The sequence below is a fragment of the Leuciscus leuciscus genome (assembly GCF_965113295.1).
Source record: "Leuciscus leuciscus genome assembly, chromosome: 22".
In the NCBI taxonomy this organism is placed as follows: domain Eukaryota; kingdom Metazoa; phylum Chordata; class Actinopteri; order Cypriniformes; family Leuciscidae; genus Leuciscus; species Leuciscus leuciscus.
Window position 1 is genome coordinate 12,284,661 of NC_138746.1, and position 16,997 is coordinate 12,301,657.

Here is a 16,997-nt window from a genome sequence, read left to right on the forward strand (position 1 = left end):
TTTCTACTCCAGTAGAAACGATGTCAACAAGGTCACGGTGAATACGGTCAAAACGTGCCATCAGAGAAGCGCTTATTAAACGTCTGTTCTGGTCACTGATTTCAGGCCGAACCAGAAAATAGCTGTTTCAGCCCCAAACATTTTTGGTAGCCGAACTTTTGGTGCATTTTGCTTGTATAAATGTCTTCTTGTATCCTTTTATTAAAGACAAATTATTTGATACATTTTCATTGCATCACTGAAGTTCTTTATGCACTCCTACATTTTTCAAAGAAGCTGCACATCTTATACTTGCCGAAAAAAAGTAAGTGTCAAGCCCTGCCAGTAATCAGCAAAATGATGCATGGATTAGGGTCCAAACAAAAAGTGTCAGGTGTGTGGCAGAAGGCTACTCCACTTTAAATTTGAGGATAATAGGGGTGCGCCAAAATATCGATATTGCGATATCTCGCGATATTTTCTCCCGCGATCGATTCTCGATGCGCTCTTGCCAAGTATCGATCTTAAAAGCTGTTAGGGCGGGCGTACACGGTGCGAGTTCGGACACTCGGGAGGTCGTGATATTGCACACGTTGCGAGTCAGTTTAACTGATAATCGCGTCAAAGCAGCTGGTACACGGCACGACTGTCCTGCACGAATTTTATCCCGAGCAGGCAGCAACCACGTGGGCCTTTGCGCTAAACACAGAGACCGTCATGTTGCATGCATTCAGGCAAAGCCTCAGATAGAAAAATGACATAAATGTGTGTGCAAATGATTTGTTGAAAAGCAGAGAACAGTAGCCATTCCTTTCAACATAAAAACTTGAGAGAGAGAGAGAGAGAGAAGTGTGTGTGTGTGTGTGTGTGTGTGTGTGTGTGTGTGTGTGTGTGTGTGTGTGTGTGACAGTGTATGCGCACGCTGTATGGTTGCTGCCACTGAGGTATAGCCCCATCGACGTGGTTGTGTATGATTAGGGCAATAGGGGACAGCTGGTGAAAATCGGCCGACTCCCCGAATGTTTAAAAATTATCGGGAGGTCAGGAGGTGCTCATAACGCTCAAAAAATCATCTGCAAGCAAAACAAAAATAGTGTCTGTGACTGTTTTGTTGCAACTGATAAGACACAAGTTGTTTTTGTTATTGTGTTTCATCCCAAAAAATAAATGGAGATTCATTTTCCTAATTAAAAAAATATATTTTTATTTCTTAAAACATGATATATTGTGAGTTATTACTGATAATATATCGATTATCGCAGCATCGCCATATTGTGATATTATCGGTATCGTGAACAATGTATCGCGTATCGTGAAGTACCCAGTGATTCCCAGCCCTAATAATATAGTTGTTTCTCAGAGAGTTTGAAGACTGAGTGCGCGCGCGCGCGTGACCGGGGGCCGGTTTCACAAAGATAGACTTTGACTATGGCTTAGATATAGTAGATAGTCAGACTTCAGATAGACATCTAAATCAGACCGTTGCACAAAGCACTTGAGACTCTGACTATCTTAAGTAGGACTACTGCAATGCATTCTGGGTAAAATAAGACACTTTTCAAAACAAAAAACATGGCGGATCGAGTAAGCGCATTCAACCGCTCAGTGTAGTTTACCCCCAGCGGAAAATATGTTTGTTGGAGTATAACAGTTACAGGGAAAATTAGTGGAGAATGTAGTAACAAGAAGAAATGTTTAATTTGGAAAAAGATTGCTACGACAGTTAACAGCGTTAATCCGACCGTTGAGCGTTAAAGACGTACCGAAAAGATTGTAATGTAACTGATTGTTACTGCTGGTTGCCAAGGTAACATAGTCTTAGACCTAAGTTAGCCTGGGGGGTAAGGTGTCTAATTTTTTTGGTCTAAATTAAGTCAGTCTTTATTTTTGTGAAACAGTCTAACTTGCATTAGACTAGTCTAGGAGCAAATTTGAGACTTGTCTAACACTATAGACCGGTCTAAAATAGCTTTGTGAAACCGGCCCTGGGGCTCTCTCTCTGCTCATTCTTTCCGTAACATGCGCCCTATCGCAAGCGCAATCATCTACATCACTCACCGATCAAATAAGTCTTTGGCGGGACAAAAATTCGCTTTGGCGGCCGAGAGAGACGGAGAGCAGGGAAAGGAAATGCATCTGAATGAATACGCTGCGTGTTTTAAATAGCGTTAAAAATGATAAATGAATAACGAAACGCAATATGTTGGTGGCCGGTGTTGATTCTGTGGCGCACGCCATTAATTAGTCTAGGCTATGTGTGGGAAACACTGGCATGTCTATTTCAGTTGTAGGCACAAGATATCTTTGTGGAGCACAAAAATAATGTATTGCCTCTGTTAGCCTTTGTATGCGAGTCTATGAATTTCAACTCTTCTTGAATTAAATATGTCATGAATTAATCATTTACACAGAAGATTTCTTCAGTTCCATACTGAAACAAAAACAAAATCAATGGACATGCAGTTAAAACGCATTCAATTCATTTAGGTCTGGTTCAAGAAATATCTAACTTTTTTTTTCTCCCACATATTTTGAGTAGGCTTCTATGCAGTCTGTCTGTGCAGGAATAACTTCAAAAGTACACCGCCACGTACATGAGCAGCTTAGAGTGAACATTGATTGATGCCAACTTCATTACCTTGAAAAAGCTTCAGTCAGTAACAAAGTAATTTGGCCCGCGTGTTTTTCTCCTACCTGTCCCTCAACCTGAAATGAGTTTGCTACCTCTATCTGGATGACATGCAGTATATATGATCATGATGCAATATATACATTATTGAGAAAGTGTCACGATGTCTCAAAATACTGATTGTAGCACAGCCTGCTGATTAGTTGCCTACAGAGGCTCAGTATGGAGGTCACCATGCATGAGAGCAGGAGACCGCAGCCGTTTTTATGCTGTTCTCAATTCTTATGCCAAGTCATTTTTCATGTGTGTGTTGGTTCAGGCCCTCTGGCTTTTTACAGCACCTCAGAGGAATTGAGCATGAGCTCCGCCTCCATGAGCTCCTTTTTTTTCCCCATATGATTTCTCTCTCCGTTCCTTGCTCATGTTGTCACCGAGTGGTTTGAGTTCAGGTCCAGGAGGGAAGTGCCGCTGTGATTTCTCCTTGCGTGTCTTGATGTAGTTAGTGAGGTTTTGTGTTTTTTAACCTGCTGACCTCACTGTGACCCTGCTGTGTCTATGGCGACCGCTCCAGCTGTAAGAGGTTGTGGCAGCACAGGGCTTTGTGGCTGCATTCCAGCGTTGACAAGCCTGCACGCGTAGAGACACCATTACAAGAGCCCTGCTCCTGCTGAACATTATGGGATGGTAACTTGGAGGCCATTTTCATTCAGCTTGAGCATTTAAATGAGGTAAATCTTAAAGGTTGTGTATTTTTCTGTTAAAATGTGTATTTTTGAAAAAAATGGTGATTCTCAATTTATCCAGTCTTGCAGCCCTAGTTTGAGTTAGTCATAGAATATCTCCCAGAGTTCATAGTTGCCTCTATTTGTTTTAACAGACTTGTGGAAAACAGCAGCATAGGCCAAAAATTTATCCCAACCCAGTACAAATCCTGACCTCTTTATTACCATGACAACAGCTTTGTCACCATGACCATGATTCTGCACATTCTCCATCACACTTGCCAGAGTCTGTGTATATGAAGTGTAGCTGTCACAAACAGAGCAGATTACAGCAGGCTCACAGTGTTTAATAGGCTCACTGCTATCGATAGAGTGACGGGGTGGATTGTTTCACAAGACTGGACTTGCCCTCATAGAGTCAGTGTTTTCTTTTTTTGCCATTTCATTTTCCCTCCTTTCTGTCCATCCATCTCTCTATCTCTCTCCCACTTTGTTCTTCATTCATGTTATTGTATTGTCCTTCATTTCCAGCCATCCATCTGCCAGTGTTCTCATCTCATGCTCCAGTCTAGACCATTCGTTGGTATTCTGACCCCAACCAATCCCCTGAATATCTAGGAAGATACAGAAACGCTGTGAAAAGAACCTGATCCTAAGTCTCCTAATGTCTTGCTAATGGCTATAGACTTTGCTCTCTGAATGAGCCCTGACTCTGTACAATCTGCCAAGAAAAGCGTTGCCTGTGGCTCTCTTTTTTAAGGGGCTAAATCTCAGTCTCTTTTCATTGTCATTTTATTCTTTCTTACCTTAAGTCTCAGTCCTATCCACCAACTCTTCCCAAATTTCTTTATGCCACTGTGGTCATGCTGTCACTTTCATCCATCCCTCTTATAAGTCTCCACGCACATACTTTCTCTCGCCTGGATTTTGCAGCTTTCTGCAATGCTTTCCTGGTCCCTGTGCCCCTGTTCTCCAGTCAAGTGCACTTCAGTCTCGAGAAGGCTTCTACACCTCGCTTGCCGTCCACTGGGCTTAAGTGGGGTTTAACGCTCTGACCTGACTCATGATCAGGCCCTTTAGCTCAAACAGCTACAGCACGGAGAGTAGACAGGCAGATCCTGCATCATGGCAAGAAAAATCCTGCTCAATAATGAATCATGATGAAACCTAGAGGGAAATAAAGGGGTAGAAATAAGGCGAAGAACGAAAAAATGGATTGGAGTACTTTTAGAAAGTTTGTGACTTTCAGATCCTTATAGGTAATGATTAGATGATTTTTAAGTTGAAGAATACGTTTACTCTTCTTGGCTGTCTTGTGCTGGTTTGTCTGTTCTTTTTTTTTCCCACCAGTATTATTTTAGTATCATTGAGATAGTAGTATGGCTAAGTTTTATTAATAGTGTGAATTGTAAATTTTCTGGTTTCATTAAAATTTTTAGTAATTTTGTTGTGGATTTTTGTGTGTGTGTATACATGTATGTGTTAGTGTTGTGCCGATAGACGATAGTATCGTGTATCGACGATAGTCAGAGATATCGCTGCTGGCAGATGCCTTTGACGATATCAATACGATAATTAGCTTGTTTTCCCATTAATGTATTAAATCATTATTATTATTATTATTATTATTATGAAGCTAGTATTGTTATTAAATTAATTTGGAACTACAATTAATTTGCCTTGCCTAAATTAATAACGACATCACCGACGCGTACGATATCCATTCACAAATTGTCAAGAGTGCTTGTTTTAACCCTCTGAGGTCGGAAAACGCGCCCCCGCGTTTTGCTGGATTTTCTTCACATTGTAGTACAATAAACTTAAATTACTCCGTCATTTATGGTTATACAGAAAAAAGAAATATAAAAAAAGAATCTGTGATATTTCTACTTTTGTATGTGTCCACTTACAATCAAATCAAAACATTGTGCTTTTGTAAAATAAAGAAATTAAACAGGGTGTGCGTTCTGCCTCTCCGTCGCGGTGAACTTTTTTTTCTTGAGCACGTCTATAAACTGAAACAAAACTCAGCGAATCCTTCTCACACATTTATAAGCCATACACCTTTATACACATTTAAGTGTGTACTTTTAAATGATCGGATTCAAACTGAAAACAAATATTCTCTGTTTAAGTAATTTGTATAAAACCAACAGGATGTCCAGTATCTCAAACGCTTGCTAATTACTTTTTAATTCGACACGCCCACTCGCGCAAAAGAGATTCACATGCAAATCTCCACATGGAACGCGAACGCCCTCGTTACCTCAAACACAAAACACCAAAACACTTCACAAGTCTCTGCTTTTCGTCGAGTTTGGAAGACGCGCCGTGAGCTTACATTGGATTTACCTCAGAAGAAGAACGCGATTTGAAGACAAAGATGTAAGGTAAGACATTCTTAATTATTAGTTTATGGTATTGTTGCATAAACTTCACATTGCAGTTGAACTGTTGCTAGATATATGGTGAATATTATACTATTTAGACCCGTGTTTCCTGTTAAATACTGTTTGTGGATATCTGCTCAAGCATAGATATGTATAACCATAATGTTTAATATTTTGGAGTGCGCTGTGGGTTTGAATGTATCATATTTTGGAGCGCGATTGCGTTTGAAAGGAAAAATGCACCAAACATTAGGCTTTATGTTTTTACTATTATCTCATTTCATATCATCATAACGAATGGAAACATTTGAAGTAACATAAGATAATCAATATATTTTTCTCTAGCATTGTTACTGAAATCTTTTGGAAGATTTATAGGCTGCTTTGTAAAATAAAATTATTTTATGCAGTACTGCACATAGCTTATGCCTACAAGGCACAACAAATATCGTGCTCTTTATATTATATATTGTTGGAAACATTTGTGTGTGTGTGTGTGTGTGTATTCTGTGAATTTTAAAAAGCAATTTTAACCAGAAAAATCTAAAATGTATTCCCAAAATCGTGCAGGCCTAGTTTCTCTTGATACCAGTATGTTCACTTTTTTCTTTTCTTTCAGGGACCAGATGCAACTGAGTCCTGCTGACTTGAACATTCACATGAGTCTCTGTACATGAACATGGTAAAGTGAAAATCAAACACCTTGGAAATGGTATGTACAATGTTTTTAGGAATGGCACAAAGGTCTCTGTCTTTGGATCATTGTTTTCAATGTGCTCTTTTGTCATTTGTATTTTTGGATTATGTTGTGTTGTAAATAAATCCAAACAATCTAAAAGCCATTCTTTTTTAAATCTCCTCATTCTTTGTGCAAGGTTGCTCTGAATGACAGGGCCTGATCGCTCCTAATAGGGCCGTTAGGGGAGGGTCTTTGTCTTTCTCAGGTGTTAAAACCTTACATATTCATGAGATGATCACACCTCTTCGAATATGGCTTTGTCACACAAAACACGTCTTAGAAATTTTAAATCAATATATTGTCTTATCTGAATGAGCAGTCACGGTGATTTTCACATAGTTTTGGAGCATATTCTAGGCTACGTCATACAATTTTCAAAAGTCTTGTGAAGAAATAATCAGTATGGGTTTCATGGCCTTATTTCAGTGACTTTTTTTTTGTATTTTCACAAACCACGCATAAATGTCATTATCTCAAAACTACAAACTTTTACATACATGCTGCTGATATATTATGTAGCAGAGTTTGTGCTGAATACAGTGTAATTAGACTTTAGCCATGAAAATGTCACTAGTAACAGAAAAAAACACAAATGTCAGAGCATGTCAGAACACCTCCAGGCCCAGAAAACAGCTCAGACCTCAGAGGGTTAACAGACGGATCATTCTTATACAGAGCCAAGATGAAGACGGCATCGTTGTTCGTCAGTATTTTGTTTCCATAGCACATTAATAAAACATTTAATGACACTAATAACACTAAAACATTACAATTACAAAATATTAATGATAATAATAATATCACTAAAATTATATAGGCCTAATAACAGTCTTTAATTCACGAACGCAGTACAACTCTGCCATCTGTGAAAATCAAAAGCAACTTCAAACACTTGGTTAACAAGTTATATTCTTCTAATTGTTTCACTGTCAATAATGTAAGTCCACAAGAGAAATATTAAGCCAGTAAATTTAGATAGTTGCTATACCGTTATATCCACCGTCGTCTCTGAGAGAACGCGCCGTTAATGCAGCGAAAGCTCAGTCCGTTTCTGCTTTCACTTTCAGGGAATGAGCGCGTTTACATGCACGTTATTAACTTGATTATGCTGAATAAACTGACAATGCATGTCATGTAAACACATTAACCCGTTTTCCTTTATCGGAGTCAAGTCATAAGTTTAAGTATAACCGATCAACTTTTAGATTTTTGCCTTTTGATTTCTCCCGGCATTTAAAACACAACCCGCGTTCTTTGGGCTTATTGAAGTGCGATATGTGAAGTGCATACAGACAGAGAGAGCACTGGTAGGAGGACATATATCACAAACTCCGACTCTTTCTTGACCTAAGAAATTATTAAAACGTGTTCCCATCTCGTGCAGAAGTACAGTCAAAATGCTGCATCTGTCATGGCATGAGAGGATAATGTGTGTCCGTAAATTTCCCGCTGACATGTTGAAATACTCTAGGATCTTTTTTTTACCTCACTATACCGGGAAATAACCTGATTTAGCCTATTAATAAACACTCCACCTTTGCTAGCAAAATAGAAAACAATTCTCATATATAAAACAAACTATTAAAACAAGCAAATTAACGAGTAAATAAGCAAGTTAATAATCAAATAAGTAAGCCCCGCCCCCTCACGATAATATCGTGTATCGCCGATCTCAAATGCTGACAATAGGACGATATGAAAATAGAGCATATCGCCCAACACTAGTATGTGTATATATACACAGAAGTCACGGTTCGTTTCATACCTCGGTTCAGACATAACGGTTCGGTACAATGGAGGGAAAAGCAAAACAAAAATTCAGAAGGCTTGTGCATGTCTCAGGCTGTACCACCAAAGGAAAATAAATTACTTAAGCCTTGTATTTTTTTAAGTATGATTTATTAATAAAGTAAAGGCATAGAACCAGTTTATTTGTAGTGCACTGACAATAGTTTTATATAATTAGTTTATTAATTAAATTAATAAAAAGACAAAGACCTTGAGATATGTTTGGTAATTGTACCTGAATGAATTGAAAATTTATTTGCTACATTTCAGATTAATATATTTGTTTTCCTTCATTTTAATTAACAATAACTTAAACACTTTGCAGTTTGAATGATGTCCTGTATAAACAAAATGACGGAGTATGTTTTTATGTTTCCACTGTTCGATCGCGCCCGCGCCGCACGCACACAAATATAAGTAAACACTTTGCGACTTTTCAATCGAGCCGCTCTCTCTCTCGCTCTCTCGCTCTCTCGCTCTCTCGCTCTCTCGCTCTCTCTCTCTCGCTCTCTCTCTCTCTCGCTCTCTCTTTTGTATTTTATCTCAGTTATTGTTTTAATTCAAGCACCACATTTTTTTTTTTTATTAATAGTTTTCGATTTGGTTAACTATAACCCTGTTTCCCACCCCAAGGCCCTAATCACACTCTGACCTCCTCTCACATTAGCCCTGCCACATGCTTTAAACCAAGATTATGTTCTGGCAGGGGTGGTCTGACCATCTGGCAGACCAGGCAGTTTCCTGGTGGGTCGACGTGCTTTTTGGGCCCATGCATACATGCATATATACATACATACATACATACATTCTTACTCACTTACTTTTGTTCTTCTTAACGGCCCATAAAACTTGTACATTGGCGGCCCATTCGTTTCATTTTGTCTTGCTTATTTGGCGGCGCTGGTGTCTTTGTGCTGGTGAAATGCATTGGTAAAAAAAAGTCTGTGTTTATTTATTTTTTTACATGTAGATCAGTGGCCCATTGGTTATTTTCTTGATTGACACTGGGCTGAGCCAATCACATCTTTAAACACCTCCCCCTTTGGGCTCTGACAAGCGTGCAGTGTCAGTATGTATCTGTCAATATAGTTCGAGAGATGGAGAAGAAACGCAAGGAATGTGCAGAGGAATGGCGTGAAAAAAAGAAACGGGCCCTTCAAGCAGACGCTGTAAAATGTGTCAAAATAGCAGATGTTTTCTGCAGCAGCAGGACCTTCATCAGCTCCCATGGCTGATGATGATAGTGAGGAGGATAAGGAGAGAGATGAGAAAGTGTAGAGCCTGCGGTAAGCAGAACTACTTTCAAAACACTTAGGATATGTCATCATGAGTGTACATGAGTGTAGGAACCCATTACCCAGTTACGCATTATTTCCACATATGCATAGTTGACGATTACCGCATTTTACTAGAATTGTAATGAGACGTGTTTGTAAACCATGTTTTCTGCCAAAATAAAAGCTCAATGCAGTTTCCATCAAAATAAAAGATCATGTGTTTATCACTTTCAAGTTTAGAAATTAGTACAAAACTAATTATGAAAGTTTCCTTTATTTCTCAGTGCATTTGTTTTACAATATAGTATTGCTATTATATGCCAATGCAGCTTATAGTTTGTTTTAGGATTCATCACTGTGGAGTATAGTTCAATTGTTTTAATAAATGAATTTTTTGGGGGGTTATTTCATCTGTTAAGCCTCACTCGTTCCTACTCACTCACATGGCATTAGTGGTTTTAAGGAATAGGAGTTGGTATACATATTCAAGGGCGTGCAAAGATGGGTGGTGTTTATGATCATATGTAGTGGGCCAGTCTGGGCCTATTTATTTTAAATTTTTTTTGTCCCAGTCACACACACTGTGTTCACAATCTGATCTCAGCCCATGGGCTGCAGAGTGCAGGCATCCTGGTATCTGCAGAGCCAAAAAGCTGAAATGAAAAGGATAGTCCATATGGTCAAGATTCAAAATGGCTCTGCTAGAGGCGTCATGATGCTGGAGCTCTGTGCCCCACTGTTTCCATGAGGAAGAGTTTTCAAGGTCCTGCCAAAATGTCAAGGATTCACTATCTCTGAGGCTGGCTGTGAACCAGCAGTTGGGTTTACTGTAGGATATTATACAAGAGAAGGTGAAGATGGTGAATGTCGTCAACACTCTTGCTTCAGCCATCTTAAAGACTGTTCCTGTGTCCTGTCCTCTATGTCCTTCCACACTAACCTCTCTGTCCCATGTGTCGACCTCAGCCATGTGCCATGGCCTAATGCCATGTAGATCCGTGTAATAAGTGACTACAAAGTGGATGCTTATGAGCACCCTTTTGAAGCTTAAAATGACAAATGTGACACCCTAATATTTAATGGCCATTGGACGGTTTGGACCACAAGTCCACATCAAGTGTTCAATTCAGGACTTATCCTCTCTTATGATAGTCCTCTTTTAGTCTCTCTCTCTCTCTCTCTCTCTCTCTCTCTCTCTCTCTCTCTCTCTCTCTCTCTCTCTCTCTCTCTCTCTCTCTCTCTCAGGACATGGCAGGACATGATTTATGTCTTTATTGGGGTGTAACGGTTCAACTTCTTACAGCTCACTTTGTACCGCTGTTCTGATGTCATGATGTTTTGTTCATGGTTTTGTGACCTGCAGCGTTTCACTAAATGTCAGAGAGCAGAGATAATTCTCATTGGCTGCCGCCTCTGTAGATACGCTAGTAGTAAAGTGGTGTTTGGTGATGCGAAGAGAGAAAATTAGACAATAGAATGCACTTACTATCATGCTTTACCAGTGGAGACAATGGGAGAATCAGTACCTCTACAGCCAAAGATGCTGAAAATGTCAGAAGCCAGAGGACAAAGACCTACAAAGATAAACTCGAACACTGGTAAAACATTGGTACAACATAAACAGTGGAAAGATTTGATGATAGAGAAGATGCTGAGCAGTGGGTTTTTCCACTTAGCAGTTTTTTTTACTCCTCTCTTACATTTATGCATTTGGCAGACGCTTTTATCCAAAGCGATTTACATTGCATTCAAGGTACACATTTTTACATTTTGTCAGTTCTTGCTTTCCCTGGGAATCGAACCCATGACCTTAGCGTTGCTAGCGCCAACGCTCTACTGTTTGAGCTACAGGAAAGCCTCTCTTAACTTTACAGCGATTAGTATTACCATCTTTACTCTCGAAAATGGGCACCTGTACAATGCATAGGCTACACATTAAATATTCATGTTTTCTTAGTTGCTGGTAGATAAACCTCGATACAAATATGTTTGTACTAAACCATAGAGGTTTTTTGAAACCGTGTCTCAACAAGTGTTTAATAAGATATGTATTTCATGGTTGTGTTGTGACATTTTAATTTAACTGTTAAGCTCTTATATGAAAGAACTTCATTCTTATGTAGAGGTTTAAGACATAGCCTATAAAGATGAATTTGCCTACAAAAGTTTATGCACGTTTGTCCTGCAGGGTTTTATTGTATTGGTTTATGGCATACATGCATGCTCAAAGCAGCTGGCCTATGCAGATGAATGTGAGAGCAGATGAGAATAAATATTTGCCTTTTTCTTCAAGTGTGTAAGACATACCATATATTTAATGACTTAATGGCATCAGCTTCTCCTTAAGAGTTAAGACCAAGCACCTATTTACTTGCAGATCAATAGCTGAATGATGTGACATTCCTTTTCCTGTGCTTGTGTATGTGAACGTAAGTGCCAAACTGTTTTGAGTGCGCACGTGTGTCAGTTTGTTTTACCTGTAAATGCAGTCAGTGCTAGTGTTTATTCCTTACAGAACTCTTGAGATGAGTCGCAGTTTTCGGGAAGCATTTATGTTACACTGATAGACTTCCTCTTTCTGTCCTTCTCTGTGCTATAATAAAAGCTGAAAGCGAGGAAACTTGGCAGGAGCTCATATTTGAGACTGTTTTTGTCTCCCTGAGGACATTTCCTACTTGCTTTTCACAGCTGGAAAAGACATTGTCACTTATATTGCTGACTGCGTGTTAAAGATAAGGACTTCAGAATGGCCAAATTAAACAGGGCTTTATAGAGAGCAACTCTGCTTGAGTCTTATGGACAGCACTTCCGCTGCATAGTAAATCTCGTCAAGGCTTCTGCTTTTTCTGAGTGCTCGGGGTGGCTGTAACCTATTGATTAAGAATATGTTTACACAAAGGTTGCGGCTTGATGCAGTAGAGAGTCACTGAAATCAAAATCCTTCCTTTGAAATAATTATCTCATGGAGCAGGGTGCTTGAGCTTCAGAGAGATTGTACTTGTGGTTTGTGTAGGCCGACTCATAAGTTGCTTTGTATAAAGAGTATCTGTTAAATAATTTTGGCCCATATCCACATTGTTAGTAAAAGCTTTGTGAATCTATTGAGAATTACTCTGATTCTTTCAGTTTTTAACTGCTGTCAGTAGGGGTGGGCGATATTACCCAAATCTTATATCACGATATGAGTAATTATGTTTCACGATAACGATATATATCAAGATAGTTATTTTTGCTTTAAATTTGGTTTTTATGATATCTTTTGAGATTTCTTAAATCTTATAACCATTTTCAATATAATAATAATAAAAAAAACTAATACTAGCCTAAAAAAAAACTCAAGCTTACTGGAGACAAGTTAACAGTGATGAATAGAACAAAGACACAATTGAAATAGACCTAACTGAAAAACTTAAAGCACTATAAGAAGTACTATATAGAATGTATAAAGTAATGCAATGTATAAAATTAAATGTGTAAATTAAATATACATTAATTCTTATTAAAGTTACAAAAGTGATTCAGTCAAGAGCAGTGAGAGAATTTCTCTTTTTGTTGTTGTTTCATTAGCATTAATTATGACAGCTGGTAAATTCGGATCCTGTCACTTTAAGACCGACTGCACATATCCATTATTTTAAAACGGTTTACGTTCATTTAAGACATAAATTACTGTGTTAACTTGCAAATACATGGTCACTTTGAGACACAGGTATGTTTATTTAACCGTTCAAGCCCAATTAGGTGGCAAAAAGCACTCAGTTCAGTTCTCACGTGCTTTGAGCAGTGGCTTCATGTCCCTCATCTCCTAGACAGCGCTGAGAAACAGTCTCTCAGAGAGCACGCATATATACTGAAAACGAGTTGTCTTTTGCTGCTTATTGCACTTCAGTGGTTTAAAATATTCTTTTTTTTAAAACCGCAATGCTTAAAAATGCATGCAAACGATAAGCTTTCATGACTGCGTTGCACAGCAACGTCACGTGAGTGTAACCGTGATAGGGATGATAGTCCAAAATCTCTATGGGTTGACACATTTCTACTGGTTAATCGTGTCTACCGGTTTATCGCCCACCCCTTGCTGTCAGTCTGGCAAACTGTGGTTGTTTACCCAAAACATAACAATTCTTCCATCATTTATTCACCCACGTATTATTCTGAACTCTTATGGCTTTTTTCCATGAAACACAAAAGGAGAAATGTCGATTGCACCAGTCAGTTTTCTCCATTTAATGAAAGTGAATGAGGATTTAGGCTGTTGACTCTGAGCTTGAAAGTGTCAGAAAAACATTATAAAAGTGGTTGTGTTTTATATTCGTTGTCTTATGATATATAAGACAACGAAATTGTCTATGAAATTAAGACAACGAAATTATATTCAGTACATATCTAGCTGTAAATTCTGTTCACAGTAATAGTTATCTGTATATTATATTCATAGGACAAATCTATCTGTAAATTTTTGTTTATAATAGTATTCAACTCTATATTTATTCAGTACATATCCATGTTCTGCACTTATGGAACCACTGTATATCCTGCACTTGCTGCTATTGCACTTCTGGTTAGACCTAAACTGCATTTCGTTGCCTTGTACCTGTACTTGTGTAATGACAATAAAGTTGAATCTAATCTAAAAAAAAATATATTTGTGTGATGAACAACCAAATTTAAGTCCTTATTCATTTATAACCTTCCCCTCTGTTGTAGCTCATTTCCTGGCATGTTGCAGCTTGTCTTATTGTGGATTAGGTGAAAGGTTTAAAGTTATTGTGTCTCTCGCACTCTCATTCTACATCCCTCGCTTCCCCTTCTGTCATCCGTGCTCACATCATGTTCTTTATTCCCCCCTGCTACTCTGACATGTCTATTCAGCTCACTTTTTCTTTTCCTGGCCCCCGCTCAGCCTCTCCCTCGTGGTCTTACTCCCCTCTGTCTAAATCCAGCTGTTGTGTTAATAGTTTTCCTGCCGCCTGGAGAGCCAAGTAATGAGATTCCATTTGGAAACCAAGACCTTTCGGCTTGAAGAGATGTTCATGTTTTTTATTTATTTAAATGTTTGTTCCTTGACTTGAGTAAGGCAGTCTCTCAGCTGTGCTGCCTGCTTCAACCGGTTTTCTTTCTTCTCTTTTTTTTTAAACCTTTTCTCCTTTCAGCCATTTCCCTTATGCCTCTGGTTTGATGCTCCTTATGTCTTTTATCCATTTTAGTGACACTCTAGGTATTTCTCTCCTTCACATGCCTTTATCTGTTGCTTTTGTTAAGCTCAGATTCGAGTTAAATGTTTAATGGCTAGAAATCTATATTGATTGTCACCTGAAATAAGTGTGTGAAAGAGATGATTGTGGCTATCTTTCGATAGCTTTTTCTCTCACTTATGCTCTGTCTTTGGCAGCTGAACATGTATCTTCTCTATATGACTTAAATTGTTTAACCTTTGATGTGACATAACTGCTCTTTATTTCTTTGTGCTCACTAGTGCAGATGATGTGGGCTTCAACCGAGGCCATGTTTATACCTGATCTCCGCTGATCTGATCATTAACTGTTTGTGATCTGATAACTGCAAACACATTCAAAGCTAGCCAGAAATACATGTGACTACTAGTGCCGAATCGTGTACATTTCTTTACAAGCAAATTGGCCAATTCCGATATCGTTGCCTCGTTCTTTCTTTCTTTCAGCAAACTTATTTGTTGTTTATTTGCTCTGTAACAGGCCCAACTGGCCTTAAAAAAACATCTGTAGCCATTTGAAATTAGCGGCAACCACTGCATTTTAATCACAATCGAATCCAAACAAAGATGCTGCACACATGTAGCATGAGCAGTTGTTTTTGATTTAAATTAGATTACATAGTTTCAAGATTTAGAGTGAATACAGAAAAAAGGTTGCAACACAACAATTATTTTCACTCGCACAAATGCTCCCAAATACATTTTGATGTCACACAGATTAAATTTCGGGAGCATATGTGACCAAAATGGTCGCAATTTCATGACATGGACAGTAAAATGGCAACAACTTTGATTCCTTTGGTCACAAATTATGGTTACAGGAGCAGATTATCAATAAAAAAATTAAAAAGACTTGTTTTCGCACTGTTCCTTGCACAAAACTTTGACCCTTGAAACCTTTTTGAATATCCTTTCAATATCTTGCCGTAGGCACGTATTTTCAGTTGCACATTCACAACAATTTAGGAATGGCAGCATTGATTCAGCATGGAGAGAAGTGCTGTACTCTTGAAAATAGGCATAGGGTAAAATATTTTTTGAAATATCAATATCAGCCAGGGTTGTTCAGATGAATAATGTGGTTAATTGCAAAATCAATATTTTTCACCAAGCCCAAGGGTATCGCAATTGGCTGTAGTGAGCACACAACAAAGGAGAGTCCAAAATAAAACACGCTTTATTAAATAACAGACTTGGTACATGGAGATTGCAGGAGTAATAATCATAGATAAACAACCAAATTAACATAGACAAGAACTGACAAGGGATTGAACTGAACAGGGACTATACATAAATGGCAAACATAAAGAGTGATAATCGGGTGATAATCTAACCATAGAAACAAACAAGTACATAATCATTAATCAAGGAAACCAGTGTTTCCCACAGATTATAAATCAATTTGTGGCCGGGGGTTAATAATCTCCGTTAATAATCTGTTACACAGAACTTTATTATATTAAATGTTAATCAAAAATGATTCACACCTTCACAAAATCCAAATATTCAGTGTAAGAGTAAAAAATGACAACATTATTTATAGTAAATTTATTTGATTCACAGCTTATTTAGAGTTTTGACCTAGACAACCCAACTGCATTTACCGTAAACAGTCTAACTAAAAGATTGTTTTGGTTGAATCGGTTCAAAGGAGTCATTAGTTCGCGAATCGGACGTGTCATTAGCGGACTTGTAGGCCTACGCGTTGTGTGATTTATCCCGGCAGTTAGGACATCGCACAAGATTTGTCAACACAGAAAACATTTCATCATAGTTTTGTTTTGTTTATTGAAAGTGTTTTTCATGTCAGCTGAATGGGCGCAACGCTTTTCAGAGAAGATAAGGTAACGTAATTTTTATTTTTTTAGCACAACACCCAGCAGTAATTCAGGGAAAAAATAACCGAATGCTCCACATGAAACTTCGGTCTTCCGATCTTTTACCATCGTGTCAATTCTCAATTGATTTTGATTAATATGCGCGAGGGAGCGAGAGAGAGCAAGATAGTTTGAAGACAGTGAGGGTGCGCGCGCGCGACCGGGCCTCTCTCTCTGCTCGTTCTTTCAGTAATATGCGCCCTATCGCAAGCAGTCATCTACATCACTCACCGATCAAATAAGGCTTTGGCGAGACAAAAAAATCGCTTGTGAGAGAGACGCGTGAGTGACAGAGAGACGGAGGGAGAGCAGGGAAAGGAAATGCAGCTGAATGAACACGCTGCGTTTTTTAAATAGCGTAAA

At 38.5% G+C, this 16,997-nt stretch overlaps 1 protein-coding gene and 1 long non-coding RNA gene across 4 annotated transcripts in view; one reads left to right on the top strand and one right to left on the bottom strand.

Moving 5' to 3' along the window:
• ndst2a (N-deacetylase/N-sulfotransferase (heparan glucosaminyl) 2a) overlaps positions 1-16,997 on the top strand; it is a 124,847-nt gene that overhangs the window by 27,576 nt on the left and 80,274 nt on the right. The window contains exon 1 of one of the 3 annotated variants that reach the window (XM_082154116.1): positions 2,237-3,336. The exons of the other annotated variants lie outside the window; for them this stretch is intronic. The gene's annotated coding sequence lies outside the window, so the exon portion shown is untranslated. Of the gene's footprint in view, positions 1-2,236; positions 3,337-16,997 lie in introns of those variants that run through there. 3 annotated transcript variants of the gene reach the window in all.
• On the bottom strand, positions 10,679-12,760 carry LOC309486922. The gene is made up of 2 exons (XR_014201708.1): positions 11,382-12,760; positions 10,679-11,215 (listed from the first exon to the last, which is right to left on the bottom strand). It is a non-coding gene; the product is annotated as an uncharacterized lncRNA (long non-coding RNA).